General features: G+C 35.6%; 1 long non-coding RNA gene across 1 annotated transcript in view; it reads left to right on the plus strand.

Annotated features, from left to right (window-relative positions):
* LOC112450462 overlaps positions 1 to 26,709 on the plus strand; it is a 177,434-nt gene that overhangs the window by 9,490 nt on the left and 141,235 nt on the right. Inside the window, exon 3 of the long non-coding RNA XR_003039100.2 lies at positions 15,588 to 15,702. This is a non-coding gene — a long non-coding RNA (uncharacterized LOC112450462). The remainder of the gene's footprint in view (positions 1 to 15,587; positions 15,703 to 26,709) is intronic.

A 26,709-nucleotide genomic window follows, 5' to 3' on the forward strand; every position in this document is an offset into this window, starting at 1 on the left:
TCAAACATTCTCTGATTCAGAGGTCAGTTTCACACTTTCTTTCAAAACTGATTGCTTGTAAGACAGCCTCACAATTTTGCAAGTAAAAGTTAAATCAGATTGAAGCCTCCCTGAAGCGAAGGAGACAGCCCAATTCAAAAGTGGAAGTGAATTTGTCACACCCACTTCCACATACAGATGAATGGGGAATGTGTTTCTCTCTCTGTGCCATCAGGACTCAGTTTAAACAAGGTTGGTCTTTGGTGGACATTGTTCCTAGTCATCTTGTGGCATTTTCAAATGATTTAATCAAGGTAAAGTTAGCAGACGGCCATGCTTAATTGCACCTAGCTCTGCTGAACTACTTCTCAAATCAGCCTTCACTTGGCTGCAGGGAATTAATGAACTGTAGTAAAAGCTCAGTAAAAAGCAAATGCAGCCACTTTGTCCCTCTATAACTCTCAATTAGGTAATGATTTTTTTAAGTTTATACTTGGTTAATAACATGCTGCTCTGATCAGGTCCACATATGGGGAGTTCAGTTTATGGGTCAGAGTCCATAATGATTATATTCACAAGACATTTAAAGACAGGATTGTTGATATGTTGGTAGAATGGTCAGTGTGCCTTGGTAAATCGGAGTAATTGATTAGGAGCTGCCATTTGAGAGCAGGTGAGACATTCTGGAACAGAGCTTTACTGCAGCATACAGTATACAGCCCTAATTCTGAAAGTTGGGACGATGTGTAATGTTAAGAAATTGCATCATTTTTATAAAAAAAAAAGGTATTTTTTAAAATTAATGGCAGCAACACATCTTAAAGTGGGGACAGGGGCAACAAAAGCCTGTAAAATTAAGTGGTACAAATAGGAAACAGCTGAAGGAACATTTTTTAACTAATTATTTTAAGTGGCAACAGGTCAGTAAGGGAACTGGGTATAATAAGAGCATTTTAGGGAGTCTGAATCTCTCAGAAGTAAAGATGCGAGGAGGTTCACTGGACTGTGGAAAAACTGTCTAAAAGTAGTGAAATAATTTCAGAATAATGTTCCTCTGTGAAAAATTTGGAAGACTTTGCATATCCCATCATCTGCAGTTCCTAATCTTTTTTTAAAAATTCAAGAATCTGGAAAAATAACAGGTGCCCATGATCCTCATGTGGCCCTGTATTAAAAACAAGAACAGAATCAGAACACTGCCACTAATCACTGTCTGTAAACACAGTTCACTTTGCCGTCCACAGATGCTGGTTACGGCTCTGTCATCCAAAGCAGAAGCCAGATGTAAACACCTTCCAGAAAAGTACTCATCCTCTCTGGGCCAAAGTGTATTTAAAATGGACTGAGGCAAAGTGGAAAACTGTTCTGTGGTAAGATGAATCAAAATTTGAAAACCTTTTTTGAGAACTGCAGATGCTCCAACCTGTGTGCTAAAGAGAAGGACGATCCAGTCTGTAAACAGTGCTCAGTTCAAAAGCCCGCCTTGCTGTTGGTATGGGGGTGCATTAGTGCCTGTGGCATGAGAAACTACATCTTGAAAAGCACCATCAAAGCATAAAAGTATATCCAGGTTTTAAAACAGCAACTTCTCTCATTTAGATGATGTCTTTTTCAGGGAGGGCCTTGCATATTTTAGCAAGATGATATTAAACCTCACACTGCATTCATTACAACAACATAGCTTCATAGAAGAGTCCAGGTGCTGAACTGGTCTGCCTGCAGTCCAGGTTTCTCACCAACTGAACACATTTGATGCATCATGAGGTAAAAAAATCCAGCAAAGACCCAGACCTGTTGAACAGCTAGAAAAACAGAAGAAGTTTTAACATCTGATTTTGAACAGTGTTCCATTGTGAATAAGATATGTTTATAGGATATACAGATCATTACATTCGGTTTTTATTTACAATTTACACAACATCCAAATTGTTTTTGAATTAGGGTGGTAGATCATTTTGGTTTCATGTAATAAAATCTTGTTTTGCATCATTCTATTGCCGAGTGGGGAAACATATTTCTTGCTTTGCTCCATAACAGGATTGGCAAGTAGTTGGTAGGGTCAGAAGTTGTGTATTGAAGCACCTTCTCCCCCTGGAATATTGGTGTGTTGACAGCTTGGGCTTGGAGGAAATTGAAATGATAAGTCAGTAGCTCAGAGGAATTGGTTATTACACATACTTTTGAAGATTGGGGATACGATCATAATTGCACATCTTCGGTAAATATAGTTTTTGCCTCAAGAAAACCAACATCCTGAGGGTAAAAACCCTAAAAATGAGTAAAATGATCTAAAACTTGTTCCCATCTTAACAGATAAAATAGGTTTAATGTGGTTCGATACCTGTCCTGAATTTGTTTCATAGTGAGATATAGCATTGAAGGGAAAATGTATCTGACTGTGAAACACTGAGTGATTTAGTCATAAACATTAACACAGTCAAATACTTGAATTGGTGTTTACTTTCCTTTTAACAAAATTAGTCTCATCAAAAATATTAAACCTGTTGTTGCATAGGAAAGTCTTTTTTTTATGTTTTCAAAAATCAATATTTATAAACCAAAGAATGTTAAATTATGACAACCTTCTGCATTACTGCAACATTTGAAGTAAGTTCACTGAAAGATATAATTTGTTAACATGCAAGTTATTTTAGTTGGAAAAAATAATCCTAAATTAGATAAATTATAAATGCAAAACAATTCTCTCAAAAATTAGCTTTTTTGAATAAATGTAACATCTGTACTGCTTTCTTTAATCTTAGTAAAAACTTCCTACAAAATATATGTTTGCAGTTAGTTTTAAACAAAACACGATTTTTATTCTAATGATACGAGTAATGTGTAATAACTGATAAGTAATAGCATTTTTCATGATTGATTTAGTTTGAAACTTTGAAATGAAATTCAACCATTTAGGTTTAATACTATTCCCTTTACCTTTAACAAGCTAATTATTACAGCTTTTAAATACTTTTATGTAACTTTTTAAAAATAATTATTTCTTCACATGTTTTCTGGTAATTCTCCAGTGCTGTCATACTATAAGGCTTTGTTAAAAAGAAAATGAATTAATAATAATGCATTTTAGTTTTTTGTGCTAAAAGAAAAAAACAAAAAAAATAAATGCTATTTTTTGTACGTCTTGAGTTCAGTCCTTTTTTGCTTCACTCAAAAGTAGGCTTTGACCTTCCGCCCCCTAAAAATAACAGTTAGACAAGTAAACCTTTTTGAGTCAATAACCTGTCTGAGAGAAAGTGCTTGATGTCACAGGTCAAGAGCCCAAAAAAGTCATTTTTTACCTCAAAAACATCTGCTAGTCTGCCTTACCTGAAATTACCATTTCACACTTTTTAGGGTTTGGCGTTTTTGTTGGAAACCCTACACAACATTTCTTCACCTGAGCAACGCTGTTGTTATTTTATACAACCCAAGATGTTGTTCTCTTATGGACACATTGAAGGACAAGATGGGATGATGGTCAACAAAGAAGCCAACATTTAGATAAATAGTTTCCCATGCTGAAAGTTCAGATTTTCTTTTATTACTGTATTGTAGTCGGAGTGATTCTTAGGCCGTCCACATTTTTCTAAGTAAGGAGCCACTAAACCACATTTTCCCAAAACTGCTCTACAGTAAAAAAAAATCTTGAAACACCAGTTTTGCATCCTTAAGTGGACAGCCCTAACACAACCTTTTGAAATTTGTCACAGTCAAGTGTGACCTCAACAATAATAATGACAGATTACATGCTTGCTTTTGTGCTGCAGAAGCTAGTTTCTCATCTACTGTCAAACCTTTGTAGACCGCATTGATATGCTTTGAACATCAGGAAGAAAATCTTTTCTATCAGCCGTTCATTGCTGGACACTCTGCCTGAGATTATTCATTATGTCCACGTATTTAGTCTGACACGACTCCCAGTCAACACTGTGCTGCCCTTTTGTGGTATTTTGATTTAATGTGACACAACATAGAAATTCCACTTCGTCATTCCACAGAAAGGATTCAGTTCTTGCTCTTGGATTCACCATCCTAATTTTTTTTACTCTCTTGCTTCAAACTTTAGACTTTACAGAATAATTTATACGGTTTATAATTCACACACACACACATGTATCCTGTAAGCTTTTTGTGCATGCTCTACATCTTGTGTCATATCTTGGTATATTTATGTGGCAGCACTACAGCTCCACATACAGGCCTGGCATAGTTACTACAGCCTTTTTGGTTGTTTTCTGCATATTTCTGTGTAGATAAAAATGTTTCTAGAAACAATGCTGTGTTTTCGAGAACATTTTTAGAAACAACAACAAAAAATGTTTAGAAAAACAAAAAAACATTCCCGTGTGGACAAGGCAATAATGTTGTTGTCTCTGTACAAGAGGATGAAGTATATTAGTTTGGGTTATGTTTGACTCCTAGTTTTTTGTATGATTTGTGAATTTAGGTTTGTATTGTACGTGTAGAGTGTATGGTCATTTTGATTAATTGCATTGAGTTGGTGGTAAATAATGTTTTCTGTTCTGATAGATTTTATTTGGTCCAATATCCAATATGTTTGGCACAGTTAATAATACGAGTCTTGTCTGTTTAATCTGTTTTTATTAACTCAACAAAAGTGAAACAAGTAACACAAATGTACATGTTCAAACAAGATTGTTTGCCTCACTGACTCAAAGTCAAAATTCAAACAAATGTGCCAATTCCAAGGAATAAAGTTGATCTAGGAAAATTGGTTTGACCAACCCAATTAAATGAGTCAAACTTGGCTCTGTTTAAAAAATTGGAATCAGCCCTGAAATTATCCTGTTGACCAAAACTAGGCATATTAAATTTCTGTCTTAGCAGAACACTATTGAAACTGTTTTCATACTTTTGTTCATTTAACAGGGTTTACAGTTGATTTTTCTTTTAAAAGATTCATATTGTAAGACTGGTAATCAGTAATTCATTCATAAATTAAAAGTCTCAAGAGCTTACAAGTTGAACAGTGGTATTTAGACTCAGCATGTCGGCTGCCAGAAAACTCTGGAAAGTTACAGCTTCAACTTTGACAAGAAAAAGAGTGATTACTTAGTGGTTTTGCTGAACTTACGCTAAATAAATCAATTGGCAATCTAAATCTTCAGAGCTGCAGTGATGTAGTTGGCTGGCAAATACACTTTTTCACAATTGCTTGTTGGACTTTTTGTTTTTTTAATGAAAGATCTATTTGTCTGACAATCAACAAAAGTAAAAATTTTAATGAAATTTGGAAGGTGATCATTGGAAGTACCTCTACAGTTGATTAACCTTTGGAGCCAAAAGTTGGTTCTTAATTTGGAGCCAACCCAAGTTAGGATGGCTGCCACCGCCGACTGATCTTACAATTCACCCAGTTTTGCATATATTTGCAAAGATTTGGTGTGTTTGTAGCTGAGTATCATTCACAATGGATACTCAAAAGCTGCTCATTGCTCAAGATCTTTGCTTAACATTTTAACTTGAACTGTTGGAGGTGACTCTGCTAGCAAAATATCTCATGAACTATGGGATGGATTTTAATTAAACTTTCAGAAAGTCATCATCAATGGATATATGGAATCAATCCAATCCTCAAAGGCCACCACATCTAATAAGCATCAGCCAAAACAAAAATGGCTAAACTTCAGTCAATTTTACAGATACGGAGCCAAAATTGTATGTGATTGTAGCTGAAACTCATATAAAAAACATACTTTGAGTGTGATTTATCACAGTACTGCATTAGGTTGTGCATAATGTTATTTTCAATGTTCAAACATAATTGCTGCAACTTTGTCATTTCTCAACACAAGATAATCTTAGTTTAGAACTGTGGCATGAAAGGCAGCGGGTGATATACGTCTTCAATGAATTCTCCTTTAACTGTTTGTGAAATAGTCTGAGTCGTGCCACAGTCTGTTTAGCTGTTTTATCAAACTCTTCAACCATTAATGAAGATTTAATTTTCTCCTTGATGATGGATTTGAGCTGTCTTCATACCACTAATGTTCAACCATGTGGTGAATGCTGAGTCACTTGAAAATTTTAAAACCTATGTTTAGCCACAGAAGAAGTTGTTTCAGTGGTTTTCAAAAATAAACCCAGCCTGTCAGGCACCATAAATGACTCAGAGCAATGTCAGAGCTGGAGGAGTATAATGTTCTTAAATGGCCAATTTAAACATCTGTGAAGGCTTCATTTTAGCTTCACACATGCTGCCATTCCAACAGTCGTTTTCTGGGAAGATCTTTCTTATTTTAGCCAAACAGAGTCTGCACCTTTTCTAAAAACAATAGACAGGTTGTTTGTTCATTTAGGGAAATAAACACTTGTATTTTAGAACTGTGCAACAACTGTAAAGTGATTATAGAAACAGCTGCATATTATGAGTATTTATACCCTAACAAGAAGTAATTCCAACCCTTACCTAATCTTTTTTAATGCCTACAAACATCCAGACGTTACTCTTTTTTTTTTTTTGTCTTGACCTGATTTTCACTGTCCACATTTGTCTCCTTTAAACCTTTCCTCAGCCTCACAGTTTTTCTTCTTTTTCTCCATCGCCTCCCATCTCTAATTGACCAAAGCTAGGGGAAAAAAATCCATTACACCATAATAGACTTTCTGGAAAAAAAAATATGAACAGCTTAGATGAAAATGTCAAACCCAGTGTTGTATATAATTTGCATCACGCCATCCTACATGCCATTACAGGCTGACTCATCTTTGTCCGATACAAAAGTTCAAATAGTTAAATTGATTTGACGATCGTTAAAGTACCATTAAGCCTATTAATGACCTTCAGAGATGGGAGGGGGTGGGGGGACATAAAAATACAAACACAGATTATTGAAAAGCACTTAGTACCTGTAAGTACACGCCAGTCACAGCATTTAAGTTTAATATTGGCTCAGTCGTTCTCGAATAATGGGCACACTAACAACACGCAGTTCAGGGGATACCCTATGTTCTGGCACTAGTACATTGGCAGTGGATTCTTTTAGCATCATATAGGAGCCTTGTTCTGATACATCCAAGATGAATTCTTGGAATGGTATTTGGACTTTTTACGAGCTGACTGTTGTTATACAAGTGTTTCTGGTGTTGCCTTTGCCATGTTTAGTCTGGAGCAATGTTTTGGTCGATGGCAGAGTTAAAATATCACAGTATACTAAGATGCATTAATCCTTTGTAATGAGAAACCCCTGTTTGTGGTTTTGATGGTGTGATCAGTTGGTGTAACTATGTATCATGTGGGGTGGGGGAAGCTGTTGGGCTTTAAAGTTTTTTCTCTGCAGTTAGTTTCCAAGAAGGAAGCACACATCACAACAAATACAAATTTAAACCAGCCCGTTTGGGTTTTTGTTTAGAGTTGTACAGCCATTGAAAGACACCAAAAGTTTGGCTTTGCAGAACATTGAATCTTAGTCATTTTCTTTGGCATAAAGATGTTTGGTATAAAAGTTTAAAACTGAACTCTTGGTTCATCATTAAGTCAAGTCAAATTTATTTATATAGTACTTTTCAGCAACAGGGCAGTACAAAGTGCTGTACATCATGCAAACATAAAAATACAGAGTCATAAAACACGCACAACGATATCGAAAATATAGAGCTAAGCATATCTAAAACATGAGACAATAAGAGCTTTTGAGATTTTAAATGCTTTGACTGCATCACTTGAATCATAACCTGAAAGCATACTTTGCAGAAAAGCTGTTAACAATGGGTTTATTTTGTTTCCCCCCTACCCCAACAGTTATTTTTCTTCATTGATGTATTTGGTTAACTTGTAATAGACTAGATCCACTCATCTGCTCAGAATAGTTTTAAAAGCACTTATCCTTTTTCAGCAGATTTTTGGAATGACTGTACATGACTCAAAGCAACTAGTCCTCAAGCCTTCAGGGTTTTATTGTCACTGTTAGAGAAGAAAACTTTAATAAAGTGATAAAGAAAACACAATTTGGATCATTGTGTTGTAGTCTATGGGATTTAAGATTGGTTTTGATCAAATGTATCCTGAATATATCAAATGGTTGAAATTAAAAGGGCTTAAGTAGTTTCCAGATATATTATTTCTGCAATTTTGAAATGTAGGTACAATTTGCCGAAACCAAGTGGAAGCTTGAGTCACACGATTGACCTACAATATTCTGGCCGGAGTCTAAGTAAACAAATATGATGGAATCAGACAAGCGTAAAATCTCAGGAAAAATGTGTAGGTGGAAATATAACAGCAAATTTGCAGCTAAACATGAAAAAAAAGAGAAAGTTAGGTAACTTGAGTAAATATTGGGGATCCAGCAGGGCAGTGGAGTACCAAAAATACTCAGAATTCAAACACACACAGCTTTTGCGAATGTTTTGCACCAATAGGTTTACAGTTACATCCTAACCTCTCTTTTTATCTGCATACTATAATCAAATCTGAGTGTAAATACATACCAATACATCAAAATTGTTGGACATCTTTATCTTAAATGGCTCTTCCATGGATGTCGCCATTGTTTACCTTTTTTCAGTCACTTTGATTGTTTCTGTATGTAGCATGTGGTAGTTGACAGCTGTTCATAAATTTTGCTTACAAATTTTTCTTTTTTATATAAAGACACATTAAGAATCAGTGTGAGAAAATAAATATGCAGTTTTTTTCTTATTTATTTAGCCTACACAGCAGTGCATTGGTTAAAAATCTTGCCTCTCAGCGAGAAGGTTGCAGGTTTAACTCCTGGCCTGGGGTCTTTTTGGGTGGAGTTTGCATGTTCTTCATGTGCACGAGCGGGGTTTACTCTGGATACTTCAGTTTCCTCCCAAAGACCAAAAACATGCATGTTAGATTAATTAGTAACTCTAAATTGTTACTAGATGTGAGTGAGAGGCTGAATGATTGTTTGTCTCTGTGTTTCCCTGTGATGGACTTGCAACCTGTCCAGGGTGTCCCCTGCCTTGAGCACAATGATGGCTGGAGATAGACACCAGCTCCATGTGACACAGAAAGGATAAGGGGGTAAAGAAAATGGATGGGTGGATGATTTTTTAAATGGTCTTCATTACAATTTATTGAGTACCTTTAATGTCTCATTTTGTTTGTTTCTTCTTCTGCATGTTGCATCCTGATTTCATGGCCCTGCTGCCCCAGTAATTGGCTTATTTTGCACCTATGTTCTTGTATTTTGCTTTCTTGGTTTATGGTTACTTTTAGCAGATCCTTTTTGCTGCCTTGTTTGGCCTGCCTGATAATTATTTTAGCTCTAGTTAAGCTTGTTTTTTTGTTGAAAATAAAACTACCTTATTTCTGGCAACCTGCATTTAGGTCCTTTCCCACCTCCAACCACAACACACAGAGACAGATTTAGCTTCAACTTGAAAACTAAACCAAATGTAGGCCTTACAAATATGTTGCTGAAATTATTTTAGGTTGAACAAATTTAAATATATAATTGAAGTTTCTCTCTGAAGCAGTTTTAATTTCACGTTTCCTAAAGCTTTACAACATGCCAAACGTCCGCGTGTTGGTTCTACCAAGCATAACCAATGTTGTGTAAACATGTGGGATGAGTGAGTGTTCAACCGTTTCATTGCTTGGTAGTAGTTTTACGGTATTTTGTGTGTGTGCGTGTGTGTGTCCTACATGCCATATCCCATCAATGAACCACCCACACAGGCAGCGCGAGCTTGGAGTGTGAGACCATACTCTGTGCTTCCAACACATTTATAATTCAACATACTGTCACAGCACTTCACTCTTTTCTCTTCCTCTCTCCTACCCATTCTCTCTAATCTCCTCTTCTCTCACCTGTATCTCTTTCTACCACTTGTCGTAGACTTCGAGCTTTCTCTCCTTCCAAAAAACTGCACTTCTTCGAACAAGTCAGCCTTTCTCACTACATCCTTCTGTTTTGTGTTAAATCCACCTCACGAGCCAGTTTTCTCAAAATCCCCTCCCCTTTCCTAATTTTCTCTGCTGTCCCTCTCTTGTATTACCATTTCGAGCAGCAAGGAATGGCTTTAGCATTCCATATGGCTCAGCAGCTACATGCAATATGATGGCACATGACAGGATTGAGTCCCCCTCAGCAAGCTGCACCAATACTATTCACCAACCAACCGTGACTGGCAGCTATCCTCTGTATGATAACCGCACTAGTCTCTTTTCCTCTTCCCCATACTCGAATGACTTCTTTACATATTTACAGCTCTGCTTGCATCAGCTTTTTTATGATCTGTAGCTGTGATAACTAGATATCTTATTGATTATTCCAAATCAAGTGTTATCAGGAAATTACATATTTAGTGTTCACATGTTTTTGTTTTAGTTTTCCTTCCCCCTTTGCATCCTACCTCCCACTCACACATTATGCCTCTGTTATGTATGCCTCCGCACCTAATTTCCCCTCATTTTATTTGTCATTCTTTTATTGTTTTTTTCTTTCCTTCAATATTTTTGCATCATTCAAATTTAATTCCTGCTGCCTTCCTTTGTTGGTTGCATGCATTTCCCTTTCATCCTTTTTGCTTTCATCCTCCCCTGCAAGATTCTGTTGCTCTCTTCGTCACCAGCTTGCTTTCTCCCCCCTGAGTATCGATGTACGTTAACACATTTTCATGTAACTTGTATGGTTTTTCTTGAATCAACTGTATTTTTTTTCATTGTTTATACAGAATGTAATGAAAGTCATTGTGCTGCAGTAAGTTAAAGCTTTTCAGAGATTGAACAATACATGTTTCTATGAAAATAAAAAGAAACCTCTGACAGTGTGAAAGTTGAGATTAAAGTCTTTGTTGCGCCAAGCTCTGCAACAGGAAGCACATCCTTAAACTAATTAATTTTATTCAGAATGAAATGCAGTGAGTTTTACAGAACATTAGGAACATAATGTAGGCAATTAGAATAATTAGTTAAAGCAATTAAAACAAATTAAATAGGCAGTCACTAAAACATTTATTTAAATGTGTAAGATTAAAAAAATGTGAATTAAAATTTTAAATGTCTCCAAAGACTAAATGTGTTCTGGAATATCTCTTGGTGCTGTCGGGGCTGTGTCCTTCTTTATTGCTTTTTAAAAAAGATATCTTTATATCTTTTTAAAATGGGAAATGTGCAGCATATCATGCTAGTGGATTATGTAAGCTGCCTTGTTCATGTTTGGAAACCTTTTAAAGGCAGTTATAGGGACAAGACTGAACCCAAAACATTTTCCAAGATGACACAGGATATGTTATTGTAATATCCTATATAGAGTCACGTTTGTTGCAAACATCAAACTTTATATTATCAAAAGTACCTAAGTACAATACTTTTATTATTGAGACGCTTTGATTGCAGGAAACAGATACGATCTATAACATTTTTCAAAAGTTTTCCTAAGTGAACAAAGTTGTTTGTCATTTGCACACATTGTTCCTGTTCAAGCAGTATATATTAAACTAAAAAAACAACAACAACATTGCCATGACTTACAAAATGGCAAAGTAAATTGAGTAACAAATTATAAATGTTTAAATCTGAATATTGCATTGTCATTGTTGAGGGTAAGTTTTAACATAGTCAGACACAGGACTGTATACATGTAAACCTGACGAGAACCTGGAAGCCATAATGGGCCCGGCCGTCCCTGTTTGCTGGTCCAAGTCCAAGTTTTAACTCTTGTCTCCTGATTTTTTGTTTCAGTTGTTTACTCTTGTTGCTTCAAGTAGTTTTTACCTTGTTGCTGTATACATTTATTGTCCTTTTATTTTTTTGGTTTTCCAGTTGTAAAGTTTATTTTTTGTGCTTGCACTATCAATGCTTCATTTGTAAGTCAAAGTGGTGTTTATGTAAAGCACTATGCATGAAAAAACTTGCACATTTCCGGTTTTAAATTCTGCGTCCAGCTGAACGCAAAGTTAGTCTGTCATCACATCATCACACCATCGAGTTGCGCTGGCTTACTTTTATCCATTGTCCCTTTTGGCGTGTTTTGTGAAAGGGGTTCATAAGTAGTTTGTAATACTTGACACAGCTGTTTTCCCACCAAATCAAATAGCAAAATAAGAATAACACAGCATTAAAACAGACAAAGCATAAGAAACGTGTAAAAAGTTTGTAAGATAACGCAAGACAACACTTATGTGTTGAATATTTCACTTAACTTGAAGGAAACTGAGAGGATGCTACATTATCCAATCTTTATCAGCAATCAGTACTTCCAGGACATAGTGTCTTTACATTAAAATACCTAAATCAACAATTTCTTAATCCCCAAACAAACAACATGTATACACAGGTTACATATAACCAGAGTGTCACAGTTGTTTGAAAACACCAGTGAGCAGCAAGCTGGACCAATGTGACACATTTTTTTTTAGAATCACAATCATGATTTAAATGTTGAAGTTGAGAAAAGTGGTTCGTTCTTGAGAACACAATCAATTTTTATAGGCCAGTCTTTGTCTTGTAGCGTGTCTATGGTCCTTTTAGTCCAATAAAAAAAATAAAAAAATAGCTAATAGGAAACTAAAGTGTGAAGTTAAAAACTACGAAAATACCAATTTGTTGAAATTTCACAAGCATTTTTTGTAACAAACGAGTTGGAAAGCATACACCTAGCTGTGCACATACATATATGAATACATGGAAGGCTTCACTTTTGATTATCGCAAATCAAAGTCTAAACTGGGTTAAGGAGAATTTCATTTAAAATTACTATTTAACTCTCAGCATGCTGCCACATGTAACCTTTTACCATACCCAATTCATTTCCAATTTCTCCATTTTCTTGTCACATCATCTTTCTCTATCTGCTTCTTTTTCAGAGTGCAAAATGTTAGAGATAAAAATTTCTAGATAGAAATTGCAAATAAGAGAAAAATCTGACCCGTATCGTGCCATGTGCTGCTATCAGTGAATCATATCACCTTCTACAAATAAGTGTTTCTTTATTTTATTTTATTCTGTAAGGTGTAGAAATCTCCTTTTTTCATGAAAGGATAACATTTTTTTTATTTTTAAACTTAAAATCCATGATCTATTATATTTTCATTCCATAAAATTAAAAGTTTATTATACTCTCATTGCTGAAAGTTTTGTCTTTTCCAAAGAGATCTGTGCATTTACATTACTGACAGATTCCCATTATTAAAACTTTGTGGATTTTCAGTCATGAGGTCAGCGGATATACTGCAGTATAAAGTCAGAACAGTGGCTATATTTTATCATAAACCTGCTATTTAAAGTTCAGCACTTGTATGGTGTCTACTCTCAACTGAGTGAAATGTCAGCGCTCATAATGCAGCTGCAGTCTATGTTGGAATAATTTATTTCAGACATTAATATATGAATTGATTATAGCTTGGAATACTAACAATCTAGAGGTAATTATTTTTGCTTCAGATGGTGGAGGTGGAATTAGTTATAAATGTGAAACGTGCGTCAAACTGTGAGCAGGAGAGACAGACAAAAACGCGTTAGGAGAAGCTAATTTTCTAGGACACAATCTAATACTCACGCACTGTCACACAGGAGGCCTAGTCTGAATGGAGAAATTAATTCTTCCATATAACCCCCAGTACTCTGGAGCCAGAGGGACACAACTGACCTTTGTGTGCACACGTACAGGCAGACAGATACACTTGCACACCTTATCCACATGCATTCACACACACACACACACACACACACACACAAATAATGCCTGTAGCTCTGGGCACGCACACTGACTCATCTCCCCTCAGAGCTCCACGAGAGCCATTCACTACAGAGGGAGCGCTACAGAGAAGACAAGAGAGAGATGGAAAGTGAGAAGTGTTTATTGATAGGCAGAAATGAGGTGAGGGAGCCAAGAAAGAAAGAAAGAAGAAACGAAGAGAATGAACATAACGACGCATAAAGATGGGGAAAGAAAAATAGTTGAAATCATTAGAGAGAAAACGTCAGATGCATCAACAGAAGGGGGGGAAAGGAACCAATATAAGAGTTGTTGAAAAGGTGAATGGCTCCCTTGCTGAATAATGATCAGATAAGAATACTGATGAAGACCTGAAAAAAAAAACAAACTGTGCTCACAAATTCACACACATAAAATGTGACTTTCAGAGCCATGTTAGGGGTGGAGCTGAACTGGAGTACAGGCTTTGAAAAGCAAGATTGTGGGGTCTTAAGAAGACTGTTTTTTATAAAAATGATTCTGTTTTCTCTGTGGAAGAGGGGGAAAAAAGAAATAAGTTGAACAGCTGCTTTTTGTTCCATGGAGCACAGTGGGTAAAATGTGCTGCTGTTCAGAAAGTCAGAGTAAAACATTATTTAACACAGGGGAGGGAACATTTTTATATATTTCAGTTCAATTCAGTTTGTTTATGTAATACCAATTCTCAACAAAAGCCATTTCAGGGTACTATACAAAGGAAAAGAAAAGTCTAAAACATAACTCCATCTTATTCTAAAACAGAACCAAAATAAAATCCAGTTACAGACTGTTTATTCCAATTATAACACAATACGTTTACATACTGTATATTATGGAATACTAATTGATAAAAGTTATTTATCTAACGCTAAATCTTCCCTTGGTCACAATCCCCCATTTCAAGCAGCACACTGGCGACATTGGAAAGGAATGGAAAGAACCAGATGTAGTTTCTGTGGAAAGAAAAACACAGGTTTATCAGAGTGAAGACAGCAGCAGAGAAAGAAAATGTAGTCAGTACGTCCTCCACCAGTCAGAGCCTATAGCAGCATAACTAAGGAATATCTCAGGAAACCCAAGCCAACCCTAACTATAGGATTTATCCAATTGGTCTTAAGCCTAGTCTTAAAAGTAGACAGCGTGTCAGCCTCACAAACAGAAACAAGAGAGGAACCTGGTAACTGAAAGCTCTGTCTCCCATTCTACTTTTAGAAACTCTAGGAACCACAAGTAAACCTACAGTCTGAGAGCAAACTGCTCTGTTACGAACTTGGATTAATAATATCTTCTATATAAGATACAGCTTGGTTGTTGTTACTCTTTGAGTAATAAAAGTAAGATTTTAAATTCCTTTCTGAATTTGACAGAGAGCCAGGGGAGAGAAGCTAAAACTGGATAAATATGATCTCCCTTTCTAACTCTCATCAGAACTCTAGCAGCAACCAGAGATCAACTGAAGACTTTTAGAGAGTTTTCTGGACATCCAGATAATAAAGAATTCCTGTAGTCCAGCCTAGAAATGATAACAGATCAGTTTTCCTTCATCATTTTGGGACAAGATGTTTCTAGTTCTAGTAACGTTGTGCAGGTGGAAGAAGTGGTCCTGCTAACCTTCTTAATTTAACATATTCTGGTCAACAATAACACCAAGGTACATTAGTCTTTGTATTTTTTGACTGATTTACTAATGTATTAACTAGTCAACATACAGTATACCCACATATTTCCTTCCCTTTCCCTTTCTTGTGCCTCTTTAATCAGTTTGAAACTCACTCCAGAATATAACATTTCAGGCTTAAAGAGCAAATAAAAGATTTATTGGAAAAGAGAGAAAAAAAAAAACAATCCAAAATATGCTGAAGGAAAAATAGGATTCAGGCTTACAACAGTGCATGATTAAAAGGTCTCTTACAAACCTTTTTTTGGTGCTTCTTTCAGTTCTACAAACCTGCAGCGAGGATGTCTGTGACGCTGTTTGCTGCGACTTTATGGACAGGCCAGAACAAACCCTCAGCACACTCCTGAAGACCACGCAACCAAAGCAACAGTGACAGTGAGTTTAATGATGAAGTGGCTTTTGTAGTTTGGTGATATTAATGAGGGCAGCAAACTTTCAGGTTATTATATAAATAAATTGACTTCCTGTTTTAGTTTTGTTAACTTAAACAACCACAAGACTGATCTTTCCATGTTTGGTGGAAAAACAGACCTTTATTCATTATTTGTTCAAAATAGTAACTAAAATGTATTACAGATAACTGCTAAGTCTGTTTAATTGTATTAGTATTATTGCTAGTTTTATTGAAAGTTCCTCTTTTTTTTGTGATGGTCTTTTCCTCAGAAAGATGATTTTAAAAATAGTAATCCTAATGCCTACAGCTTGTAGAGGAATGAGAATAATACTGCTGTCAGGAATCAGTGCAGCTTCAAAGAATTTTAATTCAGCATAATTGTTTTCATCCAGATCAAACACGTTCATCTATTAATTTTGTTGCCTGTTGTGTGTTTTTGTTTCCTGCTTGCAGTATCATTTTACTCTATATGTAGCAGATTGTGAGATCAAGTTTTAACAAACTGGCATTTTAATAGCTAATTTTGTCACATACTGCATTTGCTTTAAAACAAATTTAGACATAAACCAACATTTGATTTGTTTAGTGGGCCATCCAAGTAAATATCTTATGCATTACTTTGCTCCCAAAGCATGCAAGTAGTGTAACAAACAGAATCTTTGCATAAATTTTAAAAATTGACTACAGTATGACTTCTGTGATCATGTTACAAACTCACACTAACACCCTCATGTTAGTATTCTGTGTTGCTAGAAGCAGCAAAGGGAAATTCATTGCCTCTGGCAGACTGTGCAAACAGCCTTTGCAGACTATGACAAATTTGATTAATTGAATACTGCCTCTGTTTTCCAACCACAACACAGATGAGAAACATAACATAGTGGAGATTTCAACAGTTTCAGGCCTAGATTTTGTCATCTATGTCCACTGAAATTTAATATAGAATAAACAAATTTCTTTAGACATTTTATTTGATTTTATTATAAACAATGTCTTTCCTTGCAGTCACTGACAAACAAAAGTAACTACTGGGGATGATATACGTGGCATGTTTTCTCACTCTACTTCTCTCTCACGTACTCAAAGCACTTTAAAACTTGTTAAAAACTGAGATGACACTGAGCTCCTGTAACTTGGGGGAAAAAAAAGGGAAGATACAAAGTTAGGAAATAAGAAAAAGAACCTTTGGTGATAGAAAAACTGTCTTAAGGTCAGTTAGAGGTGGGATGCTGTCCTCTTAAATGCACCTTCCATTTGTCAGAGTTTTAGGAAGACGCACACTATGAGAGGCGCATGCACGAGTGACACGGGGCGACGAAAGCACAGTGTCACCCATTTCAGGCATCATTACGCTGCACAATGTTCCAAAGTTGTAGCAGATACAATTTTCCACACTTTAACCAGAGAAACAAGCCAAGTGGAAATAAACAAAACCTGTGTGCAGATTCAAGATGCTCTGCATTACAGCAGAAGGTCATGTGAGGATAGTTGGATCGCACAGTATACCTTGTTAGCACGGATTATATCATGCATCCACATTTTCAACTCAACTCTGAACAGGCTTATAGAGAAACAGTGTTACAGTTCGGATCTGACTGGAATTGTTTACAAGAGTCAGTGACATAAAAATCTTCAGTACTGCACACCCATATTAAAACAAGGACATGCTCACATTGTGTTAACAATAACAAACTATATATATATATATATATATATATATATATGAGAAGCTGAACTTAATTTGAAAACCGTACAAAACTAATGGTCCAACATGTCTTGAACATCCTCAAGAGTGAAGTTTTTAAAATAAGTTTGTCCTAAAAACTTTCAGTTAAAAATACAAATATTTGGCTTTTAGAGTTATTCTAGGAGTTTAAGGAAAAAAGTGACTCAGTTTTTTTTTTAAGCTTAGTATGTGTGCACACGATGGAATATAAGACAGCTCAGTCAGAATGGATCATGCTGCTCACATCCAACCACTGCTGCTGCCCATTTGAAAACTCTCCTTCTGTTCTTCTTTTGTCTATCAGCTGTAAAAGATTTTTTCCTTCCTGTTAAAGCTAAACTCAGACATTTTCTTCTCAGTGTGTACACTTTACTAAGTGTTACCTACTGTCTGCTGCGGCCAGAGGCTCGCTGAATCTAATTTTTCAACAACTGCAAATTTACCTCTCAAATATAACAAATCAACAGTCCTGCTGTTCTGTCGGAAACATCTTACTGAGGGCACTGTCTCACCAAATCGTCTTAAAAGCAGCAAAATCCAATGCTAAAACAAAAATAAAAAAATCATGCTGTGAAAATGAAGCAAACCTAAGTCAACAGATTACAGAAGACTTCTGTATATTTTGTGCTATTATAACCATTCATATATCAAAACATTCAGCTTGACCAGGAATAGTGTGCTGTCTTTTAGCATTTGTACCTTTCATCCTTTTTGAATTCAATTCTATTTACAGAAACTTACATCATAGAAATAAAATGAGATCTCCTATTCCTTCAAAAACACTGTCTTGTGAAATTTACTTTAGCATACTTGCTTTATTTATTTGTCTTCTCCTTTTTACTGTGGTTTTGCTAATTTTAACTTTTAGTTTTGTTATGCAGATCTTTGCCTTGAGCTACGGTTTTGCTACTTTTGGCTTTGAGCTATGATTTTGGTTATTTGTAGCTTTTGGCTACTGTTACTGACTTTTGTTTTGTTCTGCTTGATTGATCTTTACCAATTCAGTTTCAGCTTCAACAGTTTTTGGAGAAATTATTAAGCAGTCAGGAGTCACACTGCATTTTCCTCTAGGTCAGGGGTGTCAAACTCCAGGCCTCGAGGGCCGCTGTCCTGGAGGTTTTAGGTTTTTCTGCTCCAACAAACCTGATTCAAATGGTTTGATTAGCTCCTCACCAAATCATCAAGTTCTCCAGGAGCATGGCAACAAGTCATCCATTTAAACCAGATGTTTTAAAGCAAGAACACATCTAAAACATGCAGGACAGTGGCCCTCGAGGAATGGAGCTTGACACCTGTGCTCTAGGTCATTTGAGCTTTCAGAGCAAGATAACTAGAACTGGTCCTGGCTTCACTCAGTCATTAGTTTGACTCCGCTCACAATTAAACTATTTCTCCAAACTGAAGTAAATCAAAAGGTTCTTTAGAACATATTCATAATATTTCCATAAAAACCTACTTCAAAACATTTGCACCTTTTCTTTAACACTTCCCGTTTTTTAGCAAATGTGTTCCTTCCATCATACCTCCTATTTCAAAAAGGATTTTTTTTTTTAGCATTTAATTTACTATCATTGTTATGTCCTTTTAAAAACATTGAAACACAAAAATTAGGCTATTATTTAATGTTTTTCTGTTCAAGGAAATTATGTTAAACCCATTTTCTGTGCCTTAAGCTTTTACATTTAGGCAGAAGGTAGATTTGATCATTTTTAGTTTTTTGGTTTCAAACTGAGTTTCCAGCTTCTGTCACTGCCACACTGATGACTTATTCAAAAACTCTGTCAGAGACTGGATCTGTTTCAGCAGATACAACAGCATGACATCTCTGCATTTTGCCCCCACTGAATTTTTCATACGGTGGGGAAAAAAAGACACTAAAAAATGACGAGGAGGAAGAAATAGTAATTAAAACCACACAGACAGAAGTAAAGAGACAATACATGCATGTAGCTGCTTTCACTAGGTCTCAAAGGACATTAACTATTATTTTTCTTCTTTTTCTTCCTCCTTTTTCACACTCATATTGTGCCCTCTCTGTTCCAGCTTCCGCCACTGAGTCATCCTCTCATGTACATTCAGCATTTGTCTCTCTGTTCCTCTCAGCAGATCTTACCTTCCTGTATAAATTCTCCCCCTACATCACACCTTTGAGCTGCAGAGAAAATTGGAAACCTGTTCTTTCTTTTTTAAAATTAACTTTCAATGTCACTCGAACCAAAAACCTGAACTAAAAATAGTCTCAAATGACCAACCTGTTGCAATTTTTTTTTAATATACATATAAAGAAGTCCACATGTTGGTCACAGATTTTCTGTAATGTTTTATACCTTGGAATAATAAAAGGGAGTGGCTGAACTGCATTTTGGATTTCACTGCCCTAAACGTGTATTAAAGACCATATATGAAAAGATCAATTTTGAACTTGAGAAGCGATGGAATCTTGGATCCAAGAAAGCTTAAACCACAAACAGAAATTAATTTTTTTTATTTCTCTGCAGACATCAAAAGAGGGTTGTAAGAGGAGAACATCTAAATCACACAAAATGAAACAAGGTATAAACGAAAGCTGTGGCAGACTAGATGTCAGATTCACTTCAGCTGAAATGTGTTTACACAGGGTTCTTACAATCTAGAAAAGCATGGGAAGGTATAAAATGTGCTTTTAGTAATTTCCAGGTTTGGAAAAGGAAAATGGAGCATGGAAAACTATGTTTCCAGACATTATTTCATTTAGTTTTTTTCTTCCAGTTCATACATTCATGAATTTCCGGACAAAAAGTTTTTATGCTTTTCATATTTATAATATATAAAAGATAAACATAGTTACAGTTTTTGGATACTATAAAATTATTAAAGTTTAAATATCTGCTACAAATGCACAACATTTGTAGTATGTTGCAAATACTGGATGCAACTTGTCAGTCACAAGATAGTCCAGCTGATTTGTTGCTTTTTCTGTTTTACTCTAAAAGGATTTTACAAAATAAACATGTCATATTAAAAAAAAAAAAGATTGAATCTCTGAGTAAGAACACAAACTTATGAAAAAATAGGTGACCTTTTTCAGACGTGGTGTTCTCCACTGTCCACGCTTTAATCCAGTACATGTCCAAAAGTTGACAGATAATGCATCAATGTGAGTCTGGAATTTTGAAATGGGGGATCTGTAGGAACTGTGGTTATGATATTGGTGTGTTAAAATTTTTCTATCAGATAAAATAGATTTGAACTACTAGCTAAATAAACACAAAGGAATAATTGAGGTAATTAGAGATTGTCACTCATGTTATATTGCTCTTGAACCTTTTCAGCAGCAGAACCTGACAAAGAACGGTTATCTCCCTGGTTGTTCATCCTGGTTTTATGTTTAACACACTACCTTACACATTACATGGGTTGTAACACCAGCCCATTCTGTTCATTTAAACTGCACATGATTATATGGATGTTTCTGAACCATTTGCATTTACTACCAGTGACAAGATATCCTGTTCTTTAACTCTAATCATTTGTAATGACATAAAATAACGTGCAAAACGATCAATATACATGTAAAAGACACACAAAAGTGCACCTGAGATGATGTGCCTTTAAAACATGACAAAACCCTGTAATAGAGATTTAAATCAAGATGGTAGTAAACTGGAATAAACTGACTTTTAAATTTAAATCTATATGTTCTGGATTAACCTGAATTTGATTTGGACCAGTTCGTGTTGCTTTGCTCAAAACAGAACAACATTTGATAATAAAACAGAATTTGCCAATATTTCATTTCAATTAACAAAAGGTGATGAATTTAAATTTGTTTACTTGTCATATTTAAATTTAGAACATTGAAAATTTGGTCAGATTTTAGGGTATTTTTACTGTTCAAACCATACATTAAGGCTTAATCTCACTGCTGTTTAAACACATTTGCTGCAACACCATTTTTGCAACAGTGTTAGTAGTATTTTGTTGTTTATTTACTTTGTATTGTTTTCAGTAAATTCAGCAGGATATTTTGGATGGAGAACATTCTTGTCACTTACTAGTTTGTTTACTTGTTTATAGTCAAAGCGATGTTAAATCTGTGTGCAGGGCTGTCTACTAATGTGCATTGTGAGACCCTATTTCCAAAATCTATATTCTATAACTCAGCTGCAGGTGAAAACATAAATGCAGAAACAGCCCTCTGTTTTCTGCTACCTTGAAAGGGCAAACACTGCCTTTGTTACAAACCAGTTAAATAAGTTCATTAAACTAACAAAAAAAAATATAAAATGCTGAAAACCGATTATTCATTGTTACACATCATTGAGTATTTATTTATTTTACCCTGGCTTCTATTGCCTTAATTATTTTTATAATGAGATTGAGAATTTATCCTGACAGTTGCAGTAATGAGCCTACAGGCCACCTGGTTCCATATTCTATCCCAGTTTTCTAATGTCTCATATAGTTATTGACCTTTTGTTTTGTTTGTTTTTAGATATGTGCTGCCATGAAAGTTTACCACTTCCCTATTAGTCAGACACACAAAAAAGCATCCAGATTAACTTCTTGGAAAAGATTGCTGACTCACTTTATGACCAAGGCTGTTCTGTTTTTATGTGCTTCTAGGTAGCACTAAAGCTTTTTGTCAAGTTCCGTTAATTTTTTTTGTGTGGCTATAGATTGACATCACCACTAGCCTTGAGATGGAAATTTATGTTGGCCATTATTGTTATTGTCACCATAATGCATCCTTGAACAGTTATGAACTATGAGCAGTTATAACCTGTAACAATATCTTAAATCTGATCACCTGGTTAGAAGTTTTTTTTTTTTTTTAATTACCTTGGAAAGATATTAGTAGCACCAGTTGTTTGATGTATCCCTTAAAAACGCTGAATTAAATGATGTAAGGTTGATAGTTTGTTGAAGGAGGAGTTCAGATCTAATGAAGCAGGATTCTGTCAAAAGTTCATGAACAATTATTGTGCTGTAGATGGCTCTTTGAATGACCTCAGTTTGGAGAAGTAGTTTAATTTTGACTGGAATGAAAAGCTCATGGCAAATTTGAGCTGGTCTTAAAATGACTTGCATCGCAAACATTTCTTTGCAGTTCTTGCAAACACTGTTTTGTAAACTTTTACTGTGTGGTTACTTTCACATTCCATAGTTATTCCAATCGAAAAATCATGATATTCCTGTTGGATAAACCCCAGGCAGCACCAGAACTATGAGCAAAAACGTGAAACAGACAGCAGTTCTAATTTGTAAAGCGGAAGCTGAAATTGGCGCTCTTTAAGATGCTTTCTCTTCTTTTGAAACAGTTTGTTGTACTGAAACTTGTGCTATATGAATTAGCCCTACATGACAAAATAAGCACAGATTGTAAGAAGTAAGAATCACTGCAGGTTAGTCTTAAGTTTGTCGAGGTGGCTGGTAAGTGGAGGGATTTCATGGAACTGTCTGGGAAGGGTTGGGGAAATATAAAAAAAAAAATCAAATTAAAATAAAAAATCAAATTATTACTGGAATAATTCAACGACTGTCTTTGCTTAAAATGCACATCAGTGCTATTACTCTGTCATTTCATAACACAAGATGAGCTTAGTCTAAGACTCTGGCCTGAAAGCTGATGGGCAGTATTCCTTCAAGGAAAGCTAGGTCTTTAATTTAGGTTGGCATTTACCTCTTCTTTTCTCCAAACTGAGATCATTTAAAGAGCTTTATTTAGAATCTTTCCACATTACCCCGCCTCACTATAGCTAAACCTTTGCTTTAAAGTTGTATATGCTGTTTGTTGTAAAACTGGTCAGTAACACATCACAATATAAATGTAACATCTGAAGCATGAAGTGGTTATCTCTTAGGGAATTATACTATCAGATAAAAGTTTGCTCCTGCAGACAGAGTGCTTTAGAATGGCTGATCTAGTCTGGGGAAACACACTCAGCCAGTGATTACGCATGCTATGTATTCAGGTAGATAAGAGGCACTTTCACACCAACAGAACACAGAATACAAAAAAGTTGTCACTTTGACCTACACTCGGTGTGATCCCACCCACATGCTGTACATCTGGCGAAGGTTTAAAGATGACACGATGCAGTGTTTGTGCATCCATGGAAAAGTCCACATTTGAATGATGATGTCGTGACTGATCCAAAAGTGGACAAAGTGTTACTGCTGGAGTGCTTTTTAACGCTGCCTTCAAGAGATACCTGTATGAGATTCTGCAGCTGCGAGGATTTATGTGGTCTCAGCTACTCTTGAAAGTTTTTTTTTCTGCATTAAAAGTAGAGCAAACAAGAAGCACGAAGAATGGAAAGAGGATGGGGAAAAAAAGCATTAGTAAAAACAATAAAAAGAGCAGGACAATGTGACCACAACTCCGGTAGTGTTCAGTGGAACAGTTTTAATTAGTCGATATAAAAGAACTGTCCTCCTGCTCAGCTTTAAAATGTCATTTCTAATGGCTAGTATTACTAAGGTGCTGTGTGTCTGTGCAAACGCCTGCTTTCAAGCAAGCTACAGCTTGCTAAAAACGCTTTAAATGTGGCAATAATTATGGAAAATGAAAGAAATGTGTCACCAAAGAAACTTTTACGAAGAGGGAGAAATGTCTTGGGAGGTTTTAGTTCTCCTTAAGAAGTTAGTTGTTGTAGCTGATTTGTAGGAAGTTAATACAGGCATTTATGCTGTTGAAGTTGCCTTATGAACCAAAAATATCCAAAACTGAACCGGTGCATTTTTCTAGCCTACAGAGACTTGTTTCCAGAACTGAACGCTTTCCACACTCACTAAACCTATTTGGGGGACTGACCTATGATTTCATAAATGTTACCCTCTGCTCAAAGAATTGCTTGGTTGGGAATAAAAGGTTGCGATACGAAGGTGAGGGAGATTGTCATGAATAAAAACAATGTTTATGCATAGCTTCACCTTTAGATCCGCTGGTAATATAAAGCATATTTGTTCATCACGCTGTGGGAAACACCTGAGATGTGCCCCCATTCCCATTGTTGGGTAATGTTATTACAGATTCACTGTATGTATTTAGCCTTTAGTTCTCCTAATCCTTTCAGCTGGACTTGATCTGAATGCTAAGTAGGAATGCTGTGAGAATACTTCTAATCCCATTTTTGAATGCAAAACACAATGCATCTGTGTTGGAGACAAACCTTGTTTCAATTTTGCTTTGTTGCCAAACCTTAGTGTGTAAAAAATAATTTAAAAAACAAACTTTCTGCCATGAAATAGTTTTTTTTTGTACATTTTTTGTCTTAGTTTAGTGTTGCTAAATGTGTCAAAGTTTCAGACTATGCGAATAAAGATTGATGAATAGTAGATGAGCTCGGACTTGACCTGTCTGCCTTCTGTAACTGGCTTGCCCCTACCTGTGCCCTAAAAGAAATGAATTTGGTGTTCCCTATTGCCAGTCAAAAGAAATTAAACTGCCTTTTTGTATCTTAGACTGTATATTAATGCAGCTTTGACATAAACCTGGAAGTTGAAGCCAGAATGGGCTCAACCTTCTCCGAATGGAGAAATTTATTTCAGAATCAGGGAAACACTTTTGAATATAAATATCCAGAGTATTTTAGCTGAGGCCCGTTTTGAGCACCATCTAGTAATGATACCTTCCTCAGTTAACAAAACTTTATGAAACACTGTCAATAAGAATCACATTTTTCTATACAAGTTTCTTTTTCTGACACTTCACATTTCCTTTTTCCTCTATACTTAATTTCCCCTCAGCACCCTCTTCTGAAGCGCCTCTTATTACAATAAGTTTCCAATTCCCTTACAAAAATAAAACCTCATAAGAGCTACACTTTGCACTACATTTTGTTTAGGGGTGGTATGGCTTTGTCTTTTTATTTATTTGAATACAGAGACATGAGTGCCAAATAAAGCATACCCTCGGCTACATTTATCCGATCCCCCTGGTCTCTGCAATTGAATGACTCTGAATCTGTTTTTTAAATGTTTTTTATGGGCTTGGCAGTTTTAGACCTTTGCAGAGCAAAAACAGTTGTTTGTATTGTCCAAAAACAAAGAAAATACAGGTTGAAATGAAGGGACAGAGTGAAAGAATTTGGTTAAATAATAGGATGAAAGTAGTATGAGTGCCATGGTTCTGAGTTTGAAAATGAAGCAAGGAGGGGAATTTAATTAGTAAAACTTTTCAGTTTTAACACAAGGGAACAGCTTGGCATGGTGACTTGATGATACATTGCTGCCCACCAGCTATGTATGTTCTCTGAAGCAATGTAATAGACTCTGTCCCTTATAGTTGGTTCAGTTTGCCAAGTATGTCTTTTTTCTCATTCCAAATTTCTGTTTTTGCTCTGACCGAAAAGTTAACCATGTCTTATTTACCGGAAAGCTGCAGAATGTGGTCAGGCAGATAACTTATTGAATTTAAAGTGTTTATTATATTCTCAGAAACCTAATTCTCTCGGTATAGTCAGACTGGATTCAGTATTAGTGAAAAAGATTAAAAAAGTTATTTATTCAATTTTCCAACAGTTTTAGTAAATATATCAGCTTTCTAACCTTGAAAGTTCAATGATTTGCATTTTAGAATGATTTTCTTCTCAACAATAAGCACTTTCATATGTTTAGAAATGGAGTAAAAATTTGCTTCTACTTCTTATTTCAACTTAATTTAACTTGTAAAATTTGACTTTGGGAGTTGATTTGCTATATATCACCTGCTGCTGAAAGGTGAAGGTGGACAATAATAATTTTGCCTGTCTGTGTGTGGACGTGTGTCTCTTACCAAACTATCTCATCAATCATGCAGAAGATGAATTTTATTGAAACTTGCAGAAAATAAATATTAGATGTACAACTAATTAACTTTTGGAGCCAATCCAATTCAAGATGGCCTTCACAGCTAATTGGCAATAACCAACACAAAAATGGCTATAACTCAGTTACTAATATAGACATTGAGCAAAATAATCAGTGTGGTAGTAGCTGAGACTGATCCCAACACGTTTTTGGAGTGCTAACAGATTATGAAAGATCTTCAACTATTAACCATTTGGAACCAACCCTGTCTCTGTTAGCAAAATATGTCATGAACCACTGGTTAAATTTTAATGAAGCATCTACATCTACAATTGATAACCTTTCAGAGTCAATAGAACTGATTTGATTTAAAATGACCCAGCAGTTTTTAGTGTGTAACAAGTAGAGGTGGAGTAGAGACAGATGCAACATGGTTTAGTATGTTTACACAGAAAATATGTCAAATTTAATTGTGTATTGTTGTGTATGT

The sequence above is a fragment of the Kryptolebias marmoratus genome, linkage group LG18 (assembly GCF_001649575.2).
Source record: "Kryptolebias marmoratus isolate JLee-2015 linkage group LG18, ASM164957v2, whole genome shotgun sequence".
Taxonomy (NCBI): Eukaryota; Metazoa; Chordata; class Actinopteri; order Cyprinodontiformes; family Rivulidae; genus Kryptolebias; species Kryptolebias marmoratus.